The 21,608-nt window shown below is 44.3% G+C and overlaps 1 long non-coding RNA gene across 2 annotated transcripts in view; it reads right to left on the reverse strand.

The window, feature by feature from the left end:
- Positions 1-546: 546 nt before the first annotated feature.
- LOC118967829 (uncharacterized) overlaps positions 547-21,608 on the reverse strand; it is a 351,145-nt gene continuing 330,083 nt past the window's right edge. For both annotated transcript variants that reach the window (XR_012128328.1, XR_012128329.1), the window contains exons 3-4: positions 6,341-6,460; positions 547-2,014 (exon numbers count right to left, since the gene is read on the reverse strand). This is a non-coding gene — a long non-coding RNA (uncharacterized lncRNA). The remainder of the gene's footprint in view (positions 2,015-6,340; positions 6,461-21,608) is intronic.

Below are 21,608 nucleotides of genomic sequence, written 5' to 3' on the forward strand. Positions count from 1 at the left end.
CTCTTCTGTCTTGAGCAGGGTGGAGGAAGGGGCAAGGCACCTCCCTAGGTGAAGCTCATGGGGAGGTTGTCCTATTTTGATGGTCAGCACTCTAATCAAGCTCACCCTTTAGACTTGGCAATGAGGGAGTACCGCACAAACCCTGCCGACAACTCCTTGAGCCCCAATCAGTCACTTTTTTAATTCTGCTGGGAGAATCCCCACTGCAATCCTCTTTGCCCCATCTGGGGGCAGCCACCATCAACCTGCAGCCCCCATCCCATCTTCCCCCGCAGCTCCAACTGCAGAGCTTTGGGGAGGGACCACTGTCTCCTCTCCATCTCACTGCACCTGCTAACATTCCCATGCTCTGATGCGCTGGAGGAGCAAGGACGAACCCATGCTGGACCAGGCCAGGTCCACACGGTGAAGGGCTGGCATGTTCTACAATGGAATGGAGTGAAGCGTTCATGCTTTAGGCAAGGTGGAGCCCCCAGGGAATTTTGGACAAGAGAGTGGCACGATCAGATTTATACTTTAATGTATGATATACTTTATTATGATCATTCTCAAAAAACAGAAGAAAAGGGACAGGAGAGTGACACTTGCAAGAGGGGGGCTTGTCAGGAGTCAAATGCCGTGTTTCCAGCTTGCATATTGTTTGTAAATATGGCTAATTTTGATAAATCTTTTTTGGCTTATGATATCACCTACAAGGTGATTCAACAAACCTTGGTCAAGTTAACCTCATCTACCTATGGTAAGGCTAGGGTGGGTTAAATCTTGTCCTCTAAAAAGATATGTTGAGGTCCTAACTGCCAGTACCTATGAATGTAACCTTATCTGGAAATAGAGTCTCTGAAGTTAGAATCTACTTAAGGTTATTAAGATTAGGGTGGGCTCTAAATTTAATGACTGGTGTCCTTATAAGAACATGGAAATGTGAAGATTCCTAGATACACACACAGAAGAAAGCTATGTGAAGAGACTGGGCTGATGCAGGTGTAAGCCAAGGAACTCTAAGGACTGCCAGTGGATTTCCATTTAGTTTTTAAGCAAAACATGAGCCAAAAGCATCACCTTGTGAGTTGTGAATCTGTGCCAGCTCAGCTTAGAGTCCCTGACATGGACCTAAATGTCACCGCATGTATATTAAAATCCCTGGCTTCTCCTTGCTCTACAGAACCTCTGAGCTCTTTTACCAGAGCCCTTTGCATGAGAAAACAGAACGGGAAATAGATTACTGCGGTGTTGCAAGGCAGTCACCTAGGAGACCAGCTGCGCCTCTCAATTCTGAGCACAGCCCCAGATAAATGAGGCTCCTACACGTCCTCCCTAAGCAGTGGGACCGCTCATTTAGCATGGTGGACTGTGGGGAAGGCAGTCACTGTGAGCTCACCCCGCTGCCTCTACCACCTCAGAGAAGGGGAAACAGGAGCCCAGGGAGTTGGTGTGGCTTTCCCAACATCACAGAGCCAATGCTTTTCTCAGTAAAACATATCTCAGCCTGGATTAAAATTCTAACTCATCTACCAATCATTAATGAGGTGCTGTGCTTCTAATTGCTGTAGAAATAAATAAGCTTGGGGTGGCGGAAAAGGGAGAGGGCATAGACAGCCATTGTTTGCCATTAGACTAGCAAAGGATCCGTAAGGAAGGCAAAGCGGAGGTGCCCCCTCTCCAAATTTTCAGCTGCACTCACTCCTGCCTTTCTCTAGCTCCTGGAGATGTGCCTGAATAGCTGGGATTAGCAACCACCACGGGTTTAGGAGACTCTTCAAGGTTCCCCATGGCCTCTGACCCCAGCTTCCTAAGCTCTGCAGAGAGGAGTGCTCACAGCTGGCGTCATCCCAAAAGAGGGGCTCCTCTCCAAGAGCCTCCCTTTCCCGGCATTGAAGTTGCAACAGTAAGCCCAGCTCAAGCTCCTGTCTTGGGCACCTCAGGTCTGCCCCCTGTTTGGAGATATTTGCATTAAACAACAGGCTCTGCTCTGAAGATACGAAGAGAGGTCCTCTGCCTGGACCAGCTCACAGTCCTGTGGGAGAGAGGGAGAGCACATGAAACTCGTTGTGCCCCACCCTCTGCTCAGCATCCACGCACCTTCCCTAACAGTGCCCAGACCCCCTTCTGGTTTTGCTCTTGGTGGGATGGTAAACTGGCACCTGCCCTCGGAATAGGGAAATTAAAACCTTCTTTTCCCAGAGCCTCCCTCAGTGCCCTAATGTTACAGGGGCCAGGCAGGACAAAGCTCAGTAAACAGATGATTTCCCCCATTTCTGAGTCTTGAATGGAGTCCTGAGGAGCCATGACATGGTCCCTCCATCCACACTGTGCCATCCCAAGTGTGCAGTCCTGCTAAAATGTGGTGCCCAGGGCTTCTCTTCCCTAAACCATGGGGGCCACCTGCCTCCTGTCTGTGTCCTAGGTTGGTGTTTCAATAGTCCTGCTGATTCTACAAGTTGTTCATCTACTGCCCTATAAAATCCCTTTCAGCTGTCAGTCAAAAGTCACTTTCTGTCACTTGTAATCAAGGAACCCTAAAGGATACAAATCTGTGCACAGATAATTCTCAGCATTGTGGTAAGTGCTAAAGGTATCACCAAGTGCCACTGAGAAAGGGAAAACATGTACAGGGGAGGTTGGGAATGGCCAGGGCAGAGATCCAAGAAGCCTTTAATAGGTCCTGCATGTGTCCCAGGTGCCACCTCTGCGGCTACTTCTGTAGGACAGCCAGAGCCAGGTGCCTCTGGCATCCTCTGAGCTTCCTCCCAAGAACTGAGATCTGACCCCAGGAGATGTAGCCATGCAAAAGCTGCACCCACCCCTTCCTTCCTCCTCTGGGCCCTGCAAAGAGTGGGTGGAGTTCTCAGTGGTGACAGCCAAGCCAAGCCAAGGAGGACATTTGGCAGCTTTGCCTCCTCACAGGCAGTCTCTCTCAAGTGGCCAGGACCATACCTTCCACTGAACACATTGCATTGGGGCCCTGGCAGTTTTGGGGTCTAGCAGTTTCCACCCTGCCCCCGACCCATTTGCTAAGAAACTCGCTCCTCCTGTTTATCATTCTCCATTTCCCACAGGGCCATCCTGACCCACATCTAAGTTTTATGCTTTCATGGGGACTATGTTTGCAATGTTGTGGATTAGTAATTTCCATAGAGATTCTAACAAAACAACAAATCCAAGTGGATTAACTCTGACAAAACTCTGGCCAAAAAAAGTAAAGAGGGCCAGCCACGTATGATAGTCCTCAAACCCCAAATGCACAACTTATCTGGTGTTCCCCAGTGTCAGGGACAAAGGCAAGATAAGCCGCCTCCTTCTTAATGAGGACATTGGAAATAAAGTCTGGGAACGATTTGTTCAAGGTCTGAGCTCTTGGCTCCTAGACAAGGAAGGATCTTGGGGAAAAATCATTATAATGTAATTGTAATGAAAATCTCTTTTCAAGAGAAGATTTGCAGAACATTAAACACTATCCACAGATAACTTCGGATAAAGTCCCTAGTGGAAGAGGACTAGGTGGCTTTTGAATCTGAGTTTTCTCCCTGTTATACTTGAACCCTCAGCTCCACTTGGGATGTTGTGTTTGGGATTTGGCGATGAGGTGGTATTTCCTTAAAAGGGAAAGAAAAAATATATTTTGGTGGCTATGGCCTCAGGTAGCACATGTTCCCAGAGGAAACAAAAGTCTTTGAAAGGAATGTTTGCCTCATTCAGTATAAATAACATTGATTTGTTTATGTCTTAACCTCAGTTTGGTGATTAATGAGGAAAAATACATCTTCTGAGACTTGGAGCATGCTGGATTCTTTTTAGTTGGCCACACTGAAGTAAATAAAAATGAAAAGAAGAGAGCCATTGTAATTCTGATGAAACAGAGTGTTCTGAACTCCATTAATCTGAAGTTTGGCTGACCTGGGCTTTCCTAGGGAAAATATCAGCTCTTTCATTGGTATTTTTCATTCTTTCTTTTCCTGCTTGCTAATCTTGATTCTTGGAAATTTTATATTACTTCTTAATGTTTAAAAAAGTAAGTAATTATATAATTTAGTTTGGACATTGCATAATACTGTAGATTTGGGGATCAGTCAAGTTTCTTGGTTCACTTTGAGAATCTGCTCCAGGAGTTACTGTTTGATCTTGGGAAAGTCATTCCTAAACCTTAGAAACCACAGTTGTAAAGTGGGGTGATAATACCCACCTCACCTCCTAGGATCAAATGAATAATGCACTGAAAACACTTTGGGAGCTGCAAAGCATGTTACAACTATAAGAATGAGAGGGGAAAGGAGGCTAAGGTTTATTGTGCACCCAATGTGTACTAGGCATTTTGCACATGGATTCTGGTGATAGCCTCCTGAACACTGTGCACCTCCAATCTTGCCACCCCCATTCTTGGCCATCTCCCAGGGACAGCCCAAGTGACAAAAATCAGATCATGTCATTCCCAGCTTTGGTTTCCACCGCAGTTAGAATAGGAGCCAAATTCCTTACAAGGGCCTGCAAGGCCCTGCCTGAGCGACTCCTTCTCCCCAGGCACAGGGCCCACCACACTGCCCCTTGCTCTCTCTGTTTTCGTCATGCTAGTCTTCCTTCAGTTCCTTTGGCCATGCTCAGCCTTTTCTGTTTCAGGGCCTTTGCACATGTCATCCCCCCTTTCTTCACCTGTCCAATCCTTGTCATCCTTTCCAGTTTACATGTTATGTCCTCCCTCTGAGGCAGGACTGCTGTAGTGACCAGTTTGTACAATACCCAACTCCAGGGGGCACAATTCACGTACACTACAGTTTGTACAACAGTACATGGTGACCCTTTTCTCAGCCTCCACTGCAGCTCCCATTATACTCTTGACTGGTACTGCACTAGTCCTTCACAGCAATTTGCATATTTTTAATCATTTATTTGTTAAATGTCCAACTTCTCCACTGGACCATCAGGATAGGGACCATGAATTTCCTGCTCACCTTAGAACCCTCAGCACTTGGAATAGTTACTGAATAAATGCGTACGGACTGAATGTCTATGAAGTGTAGATGAGCACACATCACGTGTCTTAAGCCGATGTCATTGAATAAGCCTGAGCATTGAGGTTTAAGTGCCTAAGCAGATGCCCCTTGCCCATCTCTATCCCCAGGGCCAGCACTGACCTGGAATCTAAAAGCCCAGATATGTCACAGGCCAGATTCTGAGGACCCCAGAGGAACAGGAGAGTGGGGCTTCTGGCAGCTGAGCCCTGTCTTCTGTTGCTAAGAGACACATCTCTGCCTGCTAGCAGTGTTTAGTTTCTCTCTCCAGAAATTAATTATTCCAAGGAAAAGCATATGAGAGCAGAGTCTGAAGTCCTAAAGATCTGAATTTTAATCCTGCTCTATCACAGCCTAGCTCTTAATTACTGGCAAGTGATTATAAAATGTGCTGTTTTTTATCCTTGATAGGGTATTTTTAAATTACACAGAGAAACTTATAAGATCTAAGGAATGGCTGAACTCTAAAGAATGGCTTCAACATGCAATGTGACACTATTACTCACAGCTGATTATAAACATCTCCAAGAAGGCAGTCGCCCTTGCTCCCCTCCCACCTGGGTCTATGTGCAGCTGTTTCAGTCATAACGTGCTCACTAACCAATCATAAAAGAGTTAGGAGCAGGGCCTAAGCCCGCTTTATGTTTTGCATGATATTAAAATAAATAACACTGGCAAACTCAGTGCTATAGTTTGGTGAGCCCTCAGTCATTCACTGATCCTTAGAGCAAACATTATCAAATGAGTTCTCTGTGCCAGGACTGGGCACGTGTTGGAAAGGATGTGTTTTCTGCCTTTGAGGATCTCACCAGCTAGTGTAGGGTGTGGGAGGGCGGAGGGAGACCCAGCAAGCAAGCAGAGGGCAAGTCTACTCTGATGAAGGTCTGAACAGTATCCCATGGAAGCACAGTGGGGATGGTGATCAACTCTGCCTGCGCAAGGAGATGATTCTCAGAGATGCCTTGGATCTGTCAGATACAGAGAAACATCTGCAAGGGAGGGGAGGAGGAGAAGGCTTTCTGGTGCTATTCCGAGGCAGTAGAAACTGACTGGATCCCTTCTGTCTTTTAGTTATATGCTTTGACTTAGTTTCCCATGATCATCCCTGGAAAGAGAACAAACAAATGGGGGAAAGTTTGTAGAGCTCCAGCCCCTCCTGGTCTCTGGGGTTCAGGCCCTTCCTGGTGGGCTTGTTGGTAGGGCAGCACATGACTCCAAATCCCCATTGAATGTGTGAGGTTTGGTAGGGGGCACTTTCAATGATGCATTTTCCTTCATTCTTTATAAACTTGTGTATTACAGATGAAATAATGTTCTTGAGTCTCTAAATTGTTTACCTTCCTCAAAATGTTGTTCTTCATTCAAGTACAAGAAGTCTCTACACACTGTTCTTTTATTCCCCCAAAGGCTGGATGTTTAAATCTCTGAAGTCCAGAGTGTGGTCCTCATATCTGAACCTGGAAAAACAAAGAAAGTTTGAGTTAGACACATTCCCACTTCTAACATCTGGGGCTTTTGTAAGGTTGGCAAGACTGTGGAGGGTGGGAGGCGCTACAGACAGTGAGCTGAAGGCACAGTCTGGCTGTTACCACTGCACCCACCAGAGCCAGGGACTGGCTTTTCATGGACCTACAGGTGCTCTGTGCAGCTTGGGAGAGTCTGGATGTGTCAGGAATAGTTGAATAAGATATCTGGAGGAAAGATGAAAGTCAAGGAAATAAACAAGAAATCTAAATGTTCTACATTAGAAATGCACAAAAATCTTGGAGAAGAAAGAAAAAAAAAATAGCAGGGAAGACAGGAGCAGAAGAGACAAGGCCCAACCAGGGTGGAGTAGTCCAAGAAGCTTTAGAAACAAGATTGTGTGACACTGTGGTGAGTCATTTCTGATGCTGCAGTGTAATCCCTTCATCTTTCCAATCTTCAGTGAGGTTACCTATGCCCTAACATACCTGTGTGAGAGGTATGTTTAGGGAGTTAAGGGAAATGACTGAGTTGCACATTTGGGCTGAACAACCAGACTGAGATGGTGAGACAATGGCTGATGTAATTCAGTGGGGGCAGGAGCTCATACCTATGGTGACAATAAAGCTTTAAGTCACCCAGAAACTTCCATGATTCTTGACAAAGCAATTAGGTGGTCCATGATCTGTAGACTGAGGGTTTGAACAATCTCATCTAATCAAAAAGACCCCAGCTAACATCTAGGCTTTACACTTCTATTATCCCTCTGATCATGCAATAAGTCGATATTATTATCCTCATCTTCCTGAGGGAAAGGCTCAGAGATAAGTTATTTTCCTAAGTCCCTTACCTAATTAACACAGAATTTGAACACAACTCTTCAGCCGCAATTTTGTCTAACAGTTTATTTTAAAATTATTATAGATGTACAAGAAGTTGCAAAAATAGTACAGAAAAGCCTTTCACCCAGTTTTCTCAATTCCAGCTGCCTGTTAATGTTTTCTCCCACCTCCCACTGAAACTAGGGATAAAGAACTGAACTGCAGAGATGGAGTTCTGCACTAAAGCAGGTCTTTTAGGTTAAGGGATCATTGGGCACTGTACATCTCTTGCTGGGAACCAGAAAGCGAGCATAAAAAGAGTTCAGTCTGAGGAAGTCCAAGTCCCGGGGTAGTGGCTTACAGCCCTGGACTGCACATTCAAATCATCTGGTAAGGTTTTTAAAAATAACAGTGCCTACTCAATCTCACAGGTTCTAACGTAGTCAATAAGATCCAGGGCTTAAGTATTGGTATTTTTCCAAGCCCCTCAGGGGTTTCTATATACAGCTAGGGATGAGAATGCTGCTGTAAAACTGTGCCACTAGGTATCAATAGGCTCCAAAGTGAGACCACCCTTTCATCAAACCCCAGTGTCAAGCTACCCCCTTGGTGGATCCCAGCACTGAGACCTGAGATACCTAGAAGAGCAACCTGTGAATAGAGAAGACCTTTAGGGTAACCTGGCAGGGCAAATTCCTCTGTTGTGTTTACCGCAAAGCTCTGTGGTCCTGCCACTCAGAAGCTATGCTTCCCTTTCTGAAATTGTAAATCAGCTCCGGGCACATCAAAGGATATCATCGTTCCACTGGCACTGCTTTGTTTTCTGATACATCTCAAGGAAGCAGGTTCACTTATCTCCAGAATGCTTTCCCAGAAAGCTCAGTCACCTGCTGTGTGAGGTCACCCATCCACAATTTGCATCCATCACACCTTGTACAGAGAGGAATTGGCTTGCTTTGTTTTCTAGCACTGGGGAAACAGATTTCTTCTTAAGCTTCACACAATAAATTGTATTAAATCCTTTCAGCAGGGTTTCCATGGCTATGTGAAAGCAAATCATACAGTAATTGTTTTAAATAATACAACAAGGCAAGCCGGAGAGTACATCCTAATTTTGTCATCTGTGCAGTGTTTCTGTTGATATGGAAATGTTCCCGAGGCTGAGGGAAGGTTTTAGCATTCACTGCAAGTTGCTTGGTGAGTCTAATGCAAGGTCAAATACAGACTGAAATAAACAGACCTACTGAGTCCCTCAACTGCCTGCTCTGACCATGTGAGCTCTGGGCTGGTTTGCTTAACTTAAATGGGAATTTGAATGGCTGCTTGGGCACTGAAACCTGTCTTCCTACAGCATAAGCCTGGGTCCTGCTTTCCATGCTTCAATAAGGAGACAGAGTTGGGGGTATACCTTAGACAAAGGTGACTCCTGACAAGATCCTCAAGTATCAATTGTCCCATGGTACCTTAGATACTTTGCAGATATGGGCCCTGCCAGCCGTCTTGCCCAATCTTCTGTAACAAAATGTCATAGATAAGAGTTAAAGTCTTCAAAATTGTCAATCTTAGGTTCAAGCTCCATTATCCAGGCTGTTGCAAGTTGCTTCAACTCTGAGATTCCATTTATTCATCTGAAATATGAGGGTAATGATACTTACATACCAGAAGTCCTGAGTCCCAATGATGTAATGCATGTAAAGTGCTTAGCTTTGTGCTTGACAAAGCATTAGGGCTCAATAAAATGGTATATGTTTCATTAATTATCATGTCATTACTATTCTTTGGCTATAGAATAATCCCTCTCATCATTAAGTGAATCTGAGGGCTGTTGTCTGCCTGGGTGATCTCCAGGATGAATTCAACAAACACTACTGAGCGCCTTCCAGGGCCAGAGAGCTTGCTAGGTGCTGGAAAATGGGAACAAAGGTCTGATTCCTGGCTTGCAGGAGCTCTCAGACCAGAACTGGGTCCCTCACCAACTGATGCTGATGAATATAACACTCAGATTGTTCTTGGCCATGGCTGCTGGCTGACATTGTGTTATTACTCCAGGGAGAAACCAATTCCCCACCCAGGCTAGACACTCAGTTGGGTGAGGAGGGAGAGAGTTCTACAATATCACTGACAGAAATGTCATCTTGGGTCCTTATACCATGCAGACAATGCAACTTCCAAACAGGGACACAAGTAAAGAGTCCCTCAGCCAAGCCCCAAAGAAAGTTTGGGGCAGACTTCACCCTAAGTCTTAGCCTTTGACCACAGCCGATGTTGATGAAACACCATGTGGGTGGGAATTGAGGGAAGTGAGAGGAAGGAGAAGATGGGAGTTAGGAAAGCATGGCCTCACTGAGTATGTGTGAGATCACTCGGCAGACGTGCCAAAAGGACGTTGGCTCTAATCACAGTCTGCCACTTTGAACTTGGGAAGTTTATTTTAGCTTTTTGTTTTTAAATGTTTTAGATCATGGACAATAAAAAGTAATAGAACAAACAAAGAAAAAGATTTACCCACACAGAAGTCATCTTTGGAGCCCAAGCCAAGACATACTTGAGATGCTTTGCTTTGCATCTGTGCCTGTGAGAGATGCGCCCTTTCTGCAGAGCCCAGGGGAGGCTTGTAACAGACCCACAAGATTCCAAGAGCTGAGCTTCAGTGGGGTCATTCTATAGCTCCCAGGAGGCCAGTCAAGACATTATCTCTGGTGTGTCTGATCTGTATGTGTTCTCTGCCTACAGCTCACATGTTGCATTTCAGAGCCTGTCCTTTTTTCCGCACAGCTCATGCCCTACTCACTGCTCCTTTTAGAACTTTGTCATGAGATGGAGCAGATTTGATGCCAGGGTTGGAACACTCCCCTGTACTCTCACACCACCTCTACTGTGGTACTTGCCCTCTGGTTATATTTCCCATTTACTTGTCTGTCTTCCCTACTAGATTATGAGCCCTTGGGGATGGACTTTTATGTATCATGGGTCTCCAGAGAATGGCACAGAGTCTGGCACATAAAGGTATACAATAAATAATTGTTGAATGAGTGAATACTTATGTGAATGAGTGAATGAATGACAAAATTCTGCTTGAACATATCAGCATGATGATGCATTGAACATTAGTGTGATGTTCCTTTATATCTCTCTGCTGGGATCCAGCTTCTTTAATCTCGTTCTCAACCACTCTGAATTCCAGCACCTCTCCCCACCACACTCATATCCATACTGAATGAAAGAATCACCCTAGGCCTCCAGGGAACATTGGAGCCTCCCTCATCCACTAAGAAGCCCACGGATCTCACTGTGACAAGGACTGCTCAACTACTCATTATGCCCTTTATGAACCAGACCTGCTCAACTCATGTGGTAGTCATAAGAGTCCCTATGGGATCATATGGCCCAATTTTCAGAGGCCAAATAGTTATATTTCTTTTGCCCCCAGAATTTCTTTGGAACATTTCTCCAGTGATTCAAAATCCTCTCTCTGCTTATGGAAAAAATGGGAAGTAAATGCAATCATGGTAATAACCTACTCTCAGGCCATTAGCAAAAGACCAGACTCAAACTCATTCCTCCTGCATTCCCAAGCTCCTCACCTACCTTTTGGACAAAAGCAAATGATTCACCCTGTTACTAACATAGCAACTACCTATCGGCACATTCACTAGGGCTCTGTCACTATGTTTGTTATTTTTCATACATTGTCTTCTTTAATCTCCAAAACGAACCCATTAGGTAGGTCCTGTTATTATTCCCACCTTACAGATAAGGAAAATGAAGCTCAGAGATTTTAGGTGATTTGTCCAGTCACATAGATAGTAAATAAGGGACTTGAGATTTGACATCATGACAATTGACCTCTGAGGTTCAACCTTGTCTGCTTATGTCTTGCTATATAGCAAACCATCTCCAAAATTTAATGGATTTAAACAACACTTGATTATTACCTCTCATGGGTCTGTGGATGTACAGGGCTTAGATGGGAAGTTCTCATGTACAGTCTCCCCTGTGGGGGCAGTCTGCTGGCACCTGGGGCTGCAGTCATCTAAGGCTCAGCTTGGCTGGATGCTCAAGACGACCACTCATATGGTCACCAGTCAGTGCTGACTGTGGACTGGTAGCTCAGCTACTACCAACTGAACACTACACACGGTTTCTGTGTGGTTTGGGCTTCTCACAGAATGGCAGTGAATTCTCAAAAGGAGTGCTCTAGGAATAAATGTTCCAATCTAGGCAGAAATTGCAAGGCTTCTTATGCCCTGACATCAAAAAAGTCCCAGAACATCACTTCTGGGGGTCAAGCAATTCACCAAGGCAGCTCAGATTCAAGGAAAGGAGATTAGGCTCTACCTCTTAACAGAAAGAGAGTCACAGAATTTATAATCATCTTCAATCTGCCATAGTCTTCTCTCTTGTCATATATTATTTACATTCCTCCCACATCTAAATGCAACCCGTCCCAAGATCCAAAATCCTAATCCATTATAGCATTAGCTCAGTCTTGAGGGCCAGGATTTTATCACCTAAATCAGGTCCATATGCAGATATGAGGTTCCCTGGGTGCAGTTCCCTGAGTACAGTCCCTCTTAATCTGAAATGAAGGGAAACCTGTGCCATCCCCCCACACATATAATATACAATGGTAACAGATAGGATAACTTCATTAAAACTCTCACTCAGAAGCAAAGGAAATGGGAAGCACATAGCAGTTACTGGCCCATAGAAATCTTGAAATCCAGCCAGGTGCATGTTGCCAGATCTTTGATAGGAGAATGCCCAGGCCTCCCCCAGAGAAGGGTTCTCTGTGGCTCTCAGAGCCACCCTCTGGGGTTTTGATTCTGCCCTCTGAATCATTCTTCTTTTTCCATAATAAATAGCCATGTTTGAAGCTTAGTAGCCTTGTTTTCCTATTTGCTACCCATGGAAGGCTCTTTGCATTTTGAACTGTTCTCTGCCCTTTTTAGTCCAAGCCAATGGTACTTCCACATGTACAATGCTCTTAAATTTTGTGTGAACTCCCTTAGAACTCTTTTGGGCTCCATTAATCAAAATACAGAGCCACATATCTCTTTGAGAAGGTCCCTTTCTGCCTTGGGCTGATGTTTGGGTGCTACGGAACAATGGCCTTCAGATTCCATCAAAACTGCTCTGTCCTGTTGAGGGTCTGTGAGGCATATTCTTAAAACTTTCTAAAAGCTTAAGAAGTATCTTATAGCCATACCAGAAGATTATCAATATCCTCATATCATATCTTATTTTTTCAACTAGAGAGGCTGGAAATGAGAAACAGCTTCATTCCTAAACCCAGAATGTCTGCTTCTTTATATTTCATCAAAGTTTGCTTGAAACCAAATAGCTGAGTTTTGGGCTTTTCTCTCTATATCTGTGCTTTATTATACCAACCTAAAAGAAACCAGCAGTACTTTCAACATTCTACCTAGAAGTCTCGTTAGCTAAATCTTCTATATCATAGGTATATTTTCTGTTTTTCACATAACCACAAGCAATAGTGTACCAAATTATCCATCATTACAATAAAAAGGATGCCTTTTCTAGCCTCCATTAACAATTTCCTGTTTGGTGCCAAAGCCAATGTCCTATGATTTAAGTTTTTGTTATGGCAGTTCTCCACTTCCAAGTACCAAATTCTATTCTAATTATCTATGGCTGCATAGCAAGCCAGTCAAAACTTAGGGGCTTGACAAAACTAAAGGAACAAAATAGCAGCAGACTCAGAGACTCCAAGTGACTAGCAGTTACCAAAAGGGAGGGGTGTGGAAGGGTGGGTGGGGAGGGAGGGAGAAGGGGACTGAGGGGTATTATGTTTAGGACACATGGTGTGTGGATCATGGGGAGATCAGTGTAGCACAGATAAGGCACATAGTGGATCTCTGGCAACTTGCTGCACTGATAGACATATCAATATATCAATAATACCTTAATAAAAAATTTTTAAAAAAACTTAGGGGCTTGAAACAATAATTTATTACTTCTTATGGCTTAATGGTTAAACCAAACTCAGGTAGTTGCTTCTCCCTTGGAGTTTCTCAGTCAGTTGCAGTCAGATGTCAGTTGGGGCTGCAGCCATCTGAAGGCTTCTCTGTGGTGGATGTTCAAGCTGGCTCACACAAAGAGCTGGCAGCTGATGCTGGCTACAGGCAGGGAGCTCTACTGGAACACCTACATGTAGCTTGGGCTCTGGCAGCATAGCAGCCACTTCCAAGAGGGAGAATTTGAAAGTGAGCATTCCAGAAGCCCCAGGCAGAAGCTACAGCACTTCTTATGACCTAACCTCAGAAATCCTAGAGCATCATTTTCACTGTATTTTATTAATTAAGCAAGACAGTATAGTCAGCTCAGGTTCAAAAAGAGGGAATTGGATCTCATCTCTCAATGGGAGGAGATCAAAGGATTTATGGCCACATTTAATTTGCCACAAAGCTTCTAACCTATAAGATCTGTGGCCTCTCATTAAAAAGAATAGGCTATGAAAGTTATGGGTCAGCTCTGCACACTTAGTAACTCACTCCTCAATGTTGATGCTGATACTGGTCCCAAGGTCTTCTTGCTATCTCTTATCTTACAAAAATATGTGCATCCTAGAAATACATGGATTCAATTCATCATTCTTCCAAGCTATAACTGCAAAAACCATGTTAACTCTGACATGTGAATGCCAAAATTGACAATGGCTCTCTCTGTCAGTCACCCATGGGGAACCAAATTAGGAATATTATTTCTCTTTAAGAAATAATATTTCTCTTTAAGAACAATTATGATGAGCTTCCTGAAGCAAAGAGAAAAATACCCCAATCAAACATGTTTATAACCCTTATTTAATCACCACTGCTAAGTGGCAGACCAAAGTGTAAGTCTATGTCCAATTATGCACCTTATGGACCATCAGTTTTGATGGCTTTATAGCCCTTAGCCCTGTTTTTCTATCTTCATCCTTCAGAATGGCTATTTGAGGTGGGTGAAAGTTCATGGTCACTGCCCACTTGTTTTTCCTCTGCCTCTCTATACATGCACTACAGTGGGGATGAGATTGTTGGAGAGGAAGGAAGGTAAGAGAGATAAAATGCAGCAAGGGTCTGAAATTTTTAAGTATGTTGGGGGACAAAAGACTATACCCTATGCTGCTCAAACAGCCATTTGGCAATATCCTCTCACACTGCTGGGAGGTGGTGAGTCCCTGGCTCTGGAGACCCTGGCTTTACACTTAATGTGCCACAATGAACGAGTTATTTAACCTCTCTGTGCCTCATTTCCTAAATTTTCAATATTTATCTTAGATCTCCTAGCAATTATGTGAAATTACTTGACCACTCTCCCCTCCTGGAAACACCCAGAGTCAAGGGGAGCTGAATGGGCAATCTGGGGAGGCACATCTGTGGAGGTGGCATTTAAGCTGAGCCTTGAATGACAAAAAGGACTGGTAGACTTGTAATAGTCATGGCAGGTGCAGTAGTTTGCTGTGGCTGCTCTAATAAATTGGGGGGCTTGAAACAACTAAAATGTGTTCTGTCATAGTTCTGGAAGCCAGAAGTCCAAAATCAAGGTGGCAGGAGCTACACTCCTTGGAAGGTTCTCGGGGAGAAGCGGCCCACAGCCCCTGCCAGCTTCTGGGGCCTCCAGGGCTCTCCAGCTTAGGGATCCTTCACTCTAGTCCCTGCACTGTGGTCACATTGCCTCCTCCTATTCTTTGTGTATCTGTTCCATAACATAATCCTGGATAAGCTTCTCCTATCAAGATCCTTGATTTAACCATTAGTTTTGTCATATGAAGCAATATTTACTCTTTTTTCCATGTAAGGTAATATTCACAGGTTCCAGGGATTAATATGTGGACGTATGTTGTAGGAGTCACCATTTAACTCACTACAGTGTGGTCAAAGAATAAAAAGAAAGCCAGACTGGGTAGGGCCTTTTTAGCCTGCGAAGGTATTTCTGTAGCAACAAAAAGTCTCAGGTGGGGTTTGTACTGAGATATGTTTTGTAATTATAACTCTTGTTTCTCTGTGTGGAGTGGATATAGGGGGAAAGGCAAGGAGAGTGGCAGCAGGAAGACCAGTTCAGAAGCTATTGCCAATCTGAAAATTTAAGAACAGTGCAAATCTGCCATTCTCAAAGCAGATAACAGATAAATAATTCTTCGCCAAAGCTTGTGACACAAAATTGCTGGTAAGAACAGTCTTTTGACAAAGCAAATTCTAATTCTAAATGCTGTGGAACAAGACTGTATCCCAGCTCCATTTTATTTTACCTTGAACTCAAATCATTTACTTCTACTATTAAAAGAAATGAACTCATGTCACAGCATTTGGGGACTTCCTCCATCATACTGATGACATGGTTTTATGGTCAAGAACTCGGGATGGCCCTGAGAAGAAGCTGAGACATTAGGTTAACTATGGTCAGAGAGAACAATCTCACATCAGCAGTGCTGAAGTGCAAATATTTGCAATGGATGGCAAGCAAATAATCAACAGCCTGAATACCTCCCCTGCCTGCCCCCACCCCACCCTGCAGCCTCTCCTCCATCTGTGGCAGGCAACTCAATTGGTGGGTCCACTAGTATATAGACGTGCTCCGAAATGGACTTCTTGCAGAGATGAGACTGAGCATTTTTGTGATGAAGAATGGCAGGGCTTTGTTAATTTCCAGGCCAAATTGTCTTTTTCATGCATAGGGCACAGATCTCTCAGGTTTCAACCAGGTACACATGCTTTACATGCATAAACTAGCCCCTAATTTCTATTTTAGAAATAAATTTTGGCTCTACAAGTAGTTGCCCCTAAGACTACCCTCTTGCCTGGCCTTGCCTTGCAAGGAAAGGAGAGAGAACCAGCACCTGTGGGAGATCCACTCTGTCAAACACACATACCCTTACAGCAGAGACGGCTGGCTGTCCCCCAGTGGTCATTCTTTTCTCCCACCTCAGTAATGGGACATTTGATTTTTAACTGGGCAAGAGTTGCCAGATAAAATATAAGACCCTCAGTTAAATTTGAATTCTAGATAAACAATGAGAACTTTCTTATTAAAAGTTAGTTTCAAATATTGCATGGGACATACTTAAGCTAAAACATTATTCATTATTTATCCAAAATTCAAAATTTATCCAAAACTTAACCTGGGTTTCCTGTATTTTTGTTAAATCTGGTGCTGGGCTTCCAAACTAAGTAAAGATGGCATTTCTCAGTTTCCCTTTAAGTTAGGTGAGACCATGTGACAAATTTCTGGCTGAAGGAATAAAAATGTTTTCAAAATGAAGTGGTTCACCCCTCACCCCTACTCCTTCCTCCCTGCCTGCTGGAATGTCAAGGTAATACTGGAGCTCCAGCAGCCATTTTGGACTATAAAGTGATCTGAGGGATGGAAGCCACACATAGTAGAACAACAAACTTAGAAGGATCCTGGTTCTTGGTCTAGAACATGAGCAAAAAAATAAACTTCGATCTTATTTGAGCCATGCTGTTTCAGGTTTCTTTCTACTTGTATCTAAAACTAAAGAAATACGCTATAGCATTATTTCCAGGCAATCTGAAAGTAAGGCCTTTCATTCATATGTTAGCAAATAGAATCCCAAGGCTGAGAGAAGTGAACTTAGCCAAGATGGTCATGTAGTAATGGCAGAGCCAAGTTTTGAAACCCAGTCTATCTGAACAGTATCCCAGGCTCTTATTTTTCTATACCCCATTGTTTCTCTGGGGGAGAATTTTTATCAAATTCTAATACAATATCAATTTTGCTTCTGCATGTCTGATACCTAAAGTATTCAGCTCTCTCCTTCATCATGGAGGGAGAATGCAGAATTTCTGGCATCTGTTAGGGTTACATGATCTAGACTTCCACCCATATATCTAATATTTAAGAGAGCTGTACCAACGGACATGTTATTTATTTATTTCCTTTAGGGTCCCTAAAGAAATTTTCTGGCCTATATTTTAATAGTTCCCTGCAAAAATGTCTTAACTGAGTTATGATTCAATATGAAATCTTCAGCTTTTATACAGAAGCAGTATTAAAAGGCCTATTTGAAGAATGTTTCTGTATCTTTTGAAACATTGTGTTGTTTGCTGTTCCTTGTAAAATACAATTTTCAGGCACCAAATTTCACATAGACTACAGTGCCAGGGGAAAAAAATAAAAAACATCTATTCAGGTACATTTCTGTTTCCTTTGTTTTTGACAAACATTGAGAGAGTAAGAGAGCCTAACAATTACTCTTTTGCTTTGGTTTCCAGGATCTTGCAGCAAAATCTCATGTTCATTTGCAGTCTTTCAATCACCCCAGGTACTAAAATATTTACTTCTGCACTTTCTTTTATTTTAAATCTATTTTTTCTGTCTCTCCAATATTTTTTCTTTCTTATGTCTAATTATTCATTTTAGGATGAATTTTGCTCTTAGAGACCACCTCAAATCTGCCTTCACTTATTTAGCAAATGTTTCTTCGCCGCTGCCCTTGCACACAGCACGAACCCAGGAGGAGATGGGCTACAGGCTATGCCTTCTTACCTGAGCCTTTGCTTGTAACTGATGAGTGCCTACTTCCTTTCGAAAGGGGCACACAAACCTCTACCAAGTAATCTGTCTCAGAATTTAGGTGAGGATCAATGTAAACCCCATATTTCCCCAAAGTCACATTTTTTCCCGTTTTCAAAACCAGGGTATTAGGCCCATCACTCCAATCTTCTGACAGAAGACATGTGGCAGCCATAAAGTTCAGGCACCATTAATAGGACCAACTCTGAGGAAACTGATGCGAGCAGCATTCTGACAGCAGCCTTAGTCCTCCTAGATCTTTTTGCCATGGGGCCCTTCCCTGGGTTTCCAAACACTGTACTTCTCACCCTCCTCCGGCTACGAACATCTTTTTCAAAGGACATCATATGCATTGTTTATATCTGTGTGAAAGTCAAGCTTTCCTCTGGCCCGGGACAAGAGAATCAGCCCTTGTAGCAAATTGGGAAGGAAAGGCTTTATTGTCATTAAAGCACACATGTGTACACTAGTGAACAGGCACAAGAAAAGACTGAAAAGCTAGCCCGGAAAGCCTTGGGGAAAGGAAGAACTCGATGCCCCCCTTGTGTCTGCAATTGGCCCCTGGAGTCGGGTGGATGCCCGTGCTCCGCAGCCCAAGGAAGCACCAGCAGGTTCACGTCTCCATAGTGACACCGCCTGGGGGGTCAGGCATTTCAGAGATTCAGAGACTAGAAAAAAACCACCAAGCAAACAGTCTCTTTGTTAGACCAGAGAGGTGGGATTGGAATTTTGAATTGTGTCTCCCGTCCCTAGAAACGATCAACCCCATCATCTAGAAGAGCCTGAGTTTTCTGCCACTTTAAGCTGAGAGACCAGCCACAGCCTATTCCTGAGGCGAGCTCCTCGGCGTCAGGCCCTGTAGACATCTGCGTGGCCTCCCCGTGAGTTCCCTGCCTGGCCCTGGCCTCCGCAGGGGAGGCCATGCGGACCCGCCCCTCCCAGCCTCACCGCGGAACTCTCTCGCTGCAGCCTCGCATTACAGCTGATTAAACGCTTTCCCACGCTCTGTGAGGCAGGTTTAAAAGCTCGGCTTGCCTGTTGAGGAAGCAAGCTCCGGAAAATGTAGTGACTAGCTTGAGGTAAAACACGGCACAGTCGGGGCTACGACGCCATAGCTTTCACTCCCAGACAAGAATTATTTGCAGTTGTCTTCAGCTACGAAGGCCCCTGGGAGGCAGGCCGGAAGCCCCCAAGAGCCTGGCCCTGCTGATGGGCAGCTCCACGCCAATCCCTCCCTCACACTCCGCACGTCCTAGGAAGGTGTCCAGGAGACCCCGTTCCCAGACCCGAGTTCATCAATGACAGAGAACGTTTCTGGTTGGGCTCTGACTACCCCCAGCCTAGTGTGGCAAGCATATATACTAAATGATAAATGGGTGAAAGATCTTGGGGCCAGTCTCCCCAACACACTAGGAGCCCTCTGGTCCTTGTAGCACCCTATATAGAAAAGAACCAGAATCTTTTTCTTGGCAAACTCATCTCCACTACACCACTGCCATGATCACTGTAGAAGTGAGCAGGCTTTGGACACTGTGAGACATTTCAGTGGGAAAAGATTTAAGGCCTTGGAATAATGTCTGCCTCACCAAGTCCACATCAGAAAATCAAACAAACCAGAATATGATATTTTTTTCTGTTTTTGTCCTAATGGTTTTGGAATTGTTGTCAGTGGAAACAGCATAGTTTGCAATAAAAATATTCCTGGCTAGCCAAGTGACACATCTGGTCAGTCATGACGAGGTAGAGAACGAGCTCTTTCATTCCTTAGCAGCCTAGAAGGCATCTGGGCGGGTCTGCTCCTGAGAATGTTTGTGAAGTGTCATTTGAGTAACTCTAGGAGAGTTGGGATGATGAATTTCATAACTGAAGTCAGGAATCTTGTCCAGAATAAAGTTTGGACAGTTTTATGAAATCATGAAGCAGAAGAGATTGTAAGTGAAGATAATTAATATCTCTCTCTGCTCTGCAGGACAACACTGAAATTATCCTAGAAAATTCACTCTTTTTTAAATCTGCAGACTAGAAAACTCTTAAAACCTCCCTGGATGACCCATTTAAATACCTCACAACCTACATGGACAGAAAAGTTTTCCTGCTTTCTAAACCAAATCCCTCTTGCTGAAATTCAATTCATTCTCTCTTGTGTAGGGTTCAGTCAAGGACTTAATGCCTTGATCGATTTGCATCAATACATGAAATAAACTTCCTTCTTTTTTTAAGATGTGGTGAAGTATATTGGCATGCTTTGTTTTAAGTACCAAAGACCCAACTGAAGTGGGTCTGAAACAGTAAGTGACTGAAACAATAAAAATTCCTAAAAGCTGAGGGGATGCACAGCCTAGGAATGGTGTCCCATTGTCTTCCCAATGGTTTTCAGCCCCAGGCAAGTTCACTATGGATTCAATGTGACCAAAGAAATTGACAGCAAACATTCTTGGGGTGAAAGGGTTATATCCAACTTTATTTCCAGGGGGCAGGTCAGTCACTAAAATCCCGTTCACTCAGAGCAGGTCTGCATGCAGCAAGCCGGTCTCTGCCTCTGGGCCCCTCTGTCCGCACAGCGGTCCTCTGGGCCTCTCTGCACAGTCGTCCCACTCAGCCATCCTCCAGGCCTCTGTCCTCAGCACTGCCACCACTCCAGCCTCTGCTCTGCTCTCCTGCAGCCTCGCAGCCCTGCCACCATGTCGCACCCAGAGCACTGGGCGGAGCTCTTTATATAGAGTCAACAGCCATGTATTGCCCACAGGTGTGCAGTGAACAAGTCAGCCAGGGCCAGGTGAGAATACTGGCCACAGGGACTCTCATTTTATCCACACTCGCCAATAGCTAACTAGAACACAAGAGGCATGAGGAAAGCACTGGGAGGACAAAAGAGATGGAGCTAAGGTCTTTGGTCCCCACAAATGGAAAGTAAAGAGATAAACTGAGCTTTGGTCCCCTAATAATGTCAATAAGGGCTTGGATTCTTTTTTTTTTTTTAATCACTTGCCACAGGGTAGTTGTCTGAAAGCTCTTTCCCCCACGGTGGCAAAATAGCTGCCGCAGTTCCAAGCCTCACATCCTTCTAGCCTATCTTCCCTTCCAAATAACAGTCCTGGAATCCCCAGTGATGAGACCACCTTAGGTCATGTGCCCACACCTGAACTAGGATATTGAGTGTACTGACTGGCTTGATTTAATCAGGGCCCACCTCTGGACGTGGGAAAGAAGGTCAGCATCCCAGAAACATTAGGGCTTTGTTGGAAAGAAGAAGAAAAGGGGATGAAAATCTCAGTACTATTAGGGAGGAAAAAGGTGGGCAAGTGGATGCAGCATAATTGTGAAAACAAAAATCCTCCCAAGGTTAAAAACATTATATGCTTTTCTGCACCTAAAACATATCAGATCTGTGGTTTGTCCACTTAGAGACAGGGTTTCCTGATCCCCACAGATGAGTGTTTTTCCACACCCCACTGATGATGAGAATCACCTGGGGTACTTGTTAAAAATGCAGGTCTTCATGTTCCTCCCCTGGAGCTTCTTCTCTTCAATAGGTCTGGAATGAGGCTGGGAATTTTTAATTCAACCCGTTCTCCAGGTGAGACGTGTGAGACCACCTCACAGCCACAACCAAAGCCAGCACATGCACTTCCTGCTCCCAAAAGCAGGGCAGTACACTGTGACTGCAGAGATCTTCAAGATGAGGAGGACATGCTCATATTATGACAGTTCAGTGTAGCATAGACTCTGGAAACGTACTTCTGGGACTGGTCATTGTGAGTATTGGTCTTGGGTCTACAGG

This window comes from Manis javanica, chromosome 2, assembly GCF_040802235.1.
Source record: "Manis javanica isolate MJ-LG chromosome 2, MJ_LKY, whole genome shotgun sequence".
In the NCBI taxonomy this organism is placed as follows: Eukaryota; Metazoa; Chordata; class Mammalia; order Pholidota; family Manidae; genus Manis; species Manis javanica.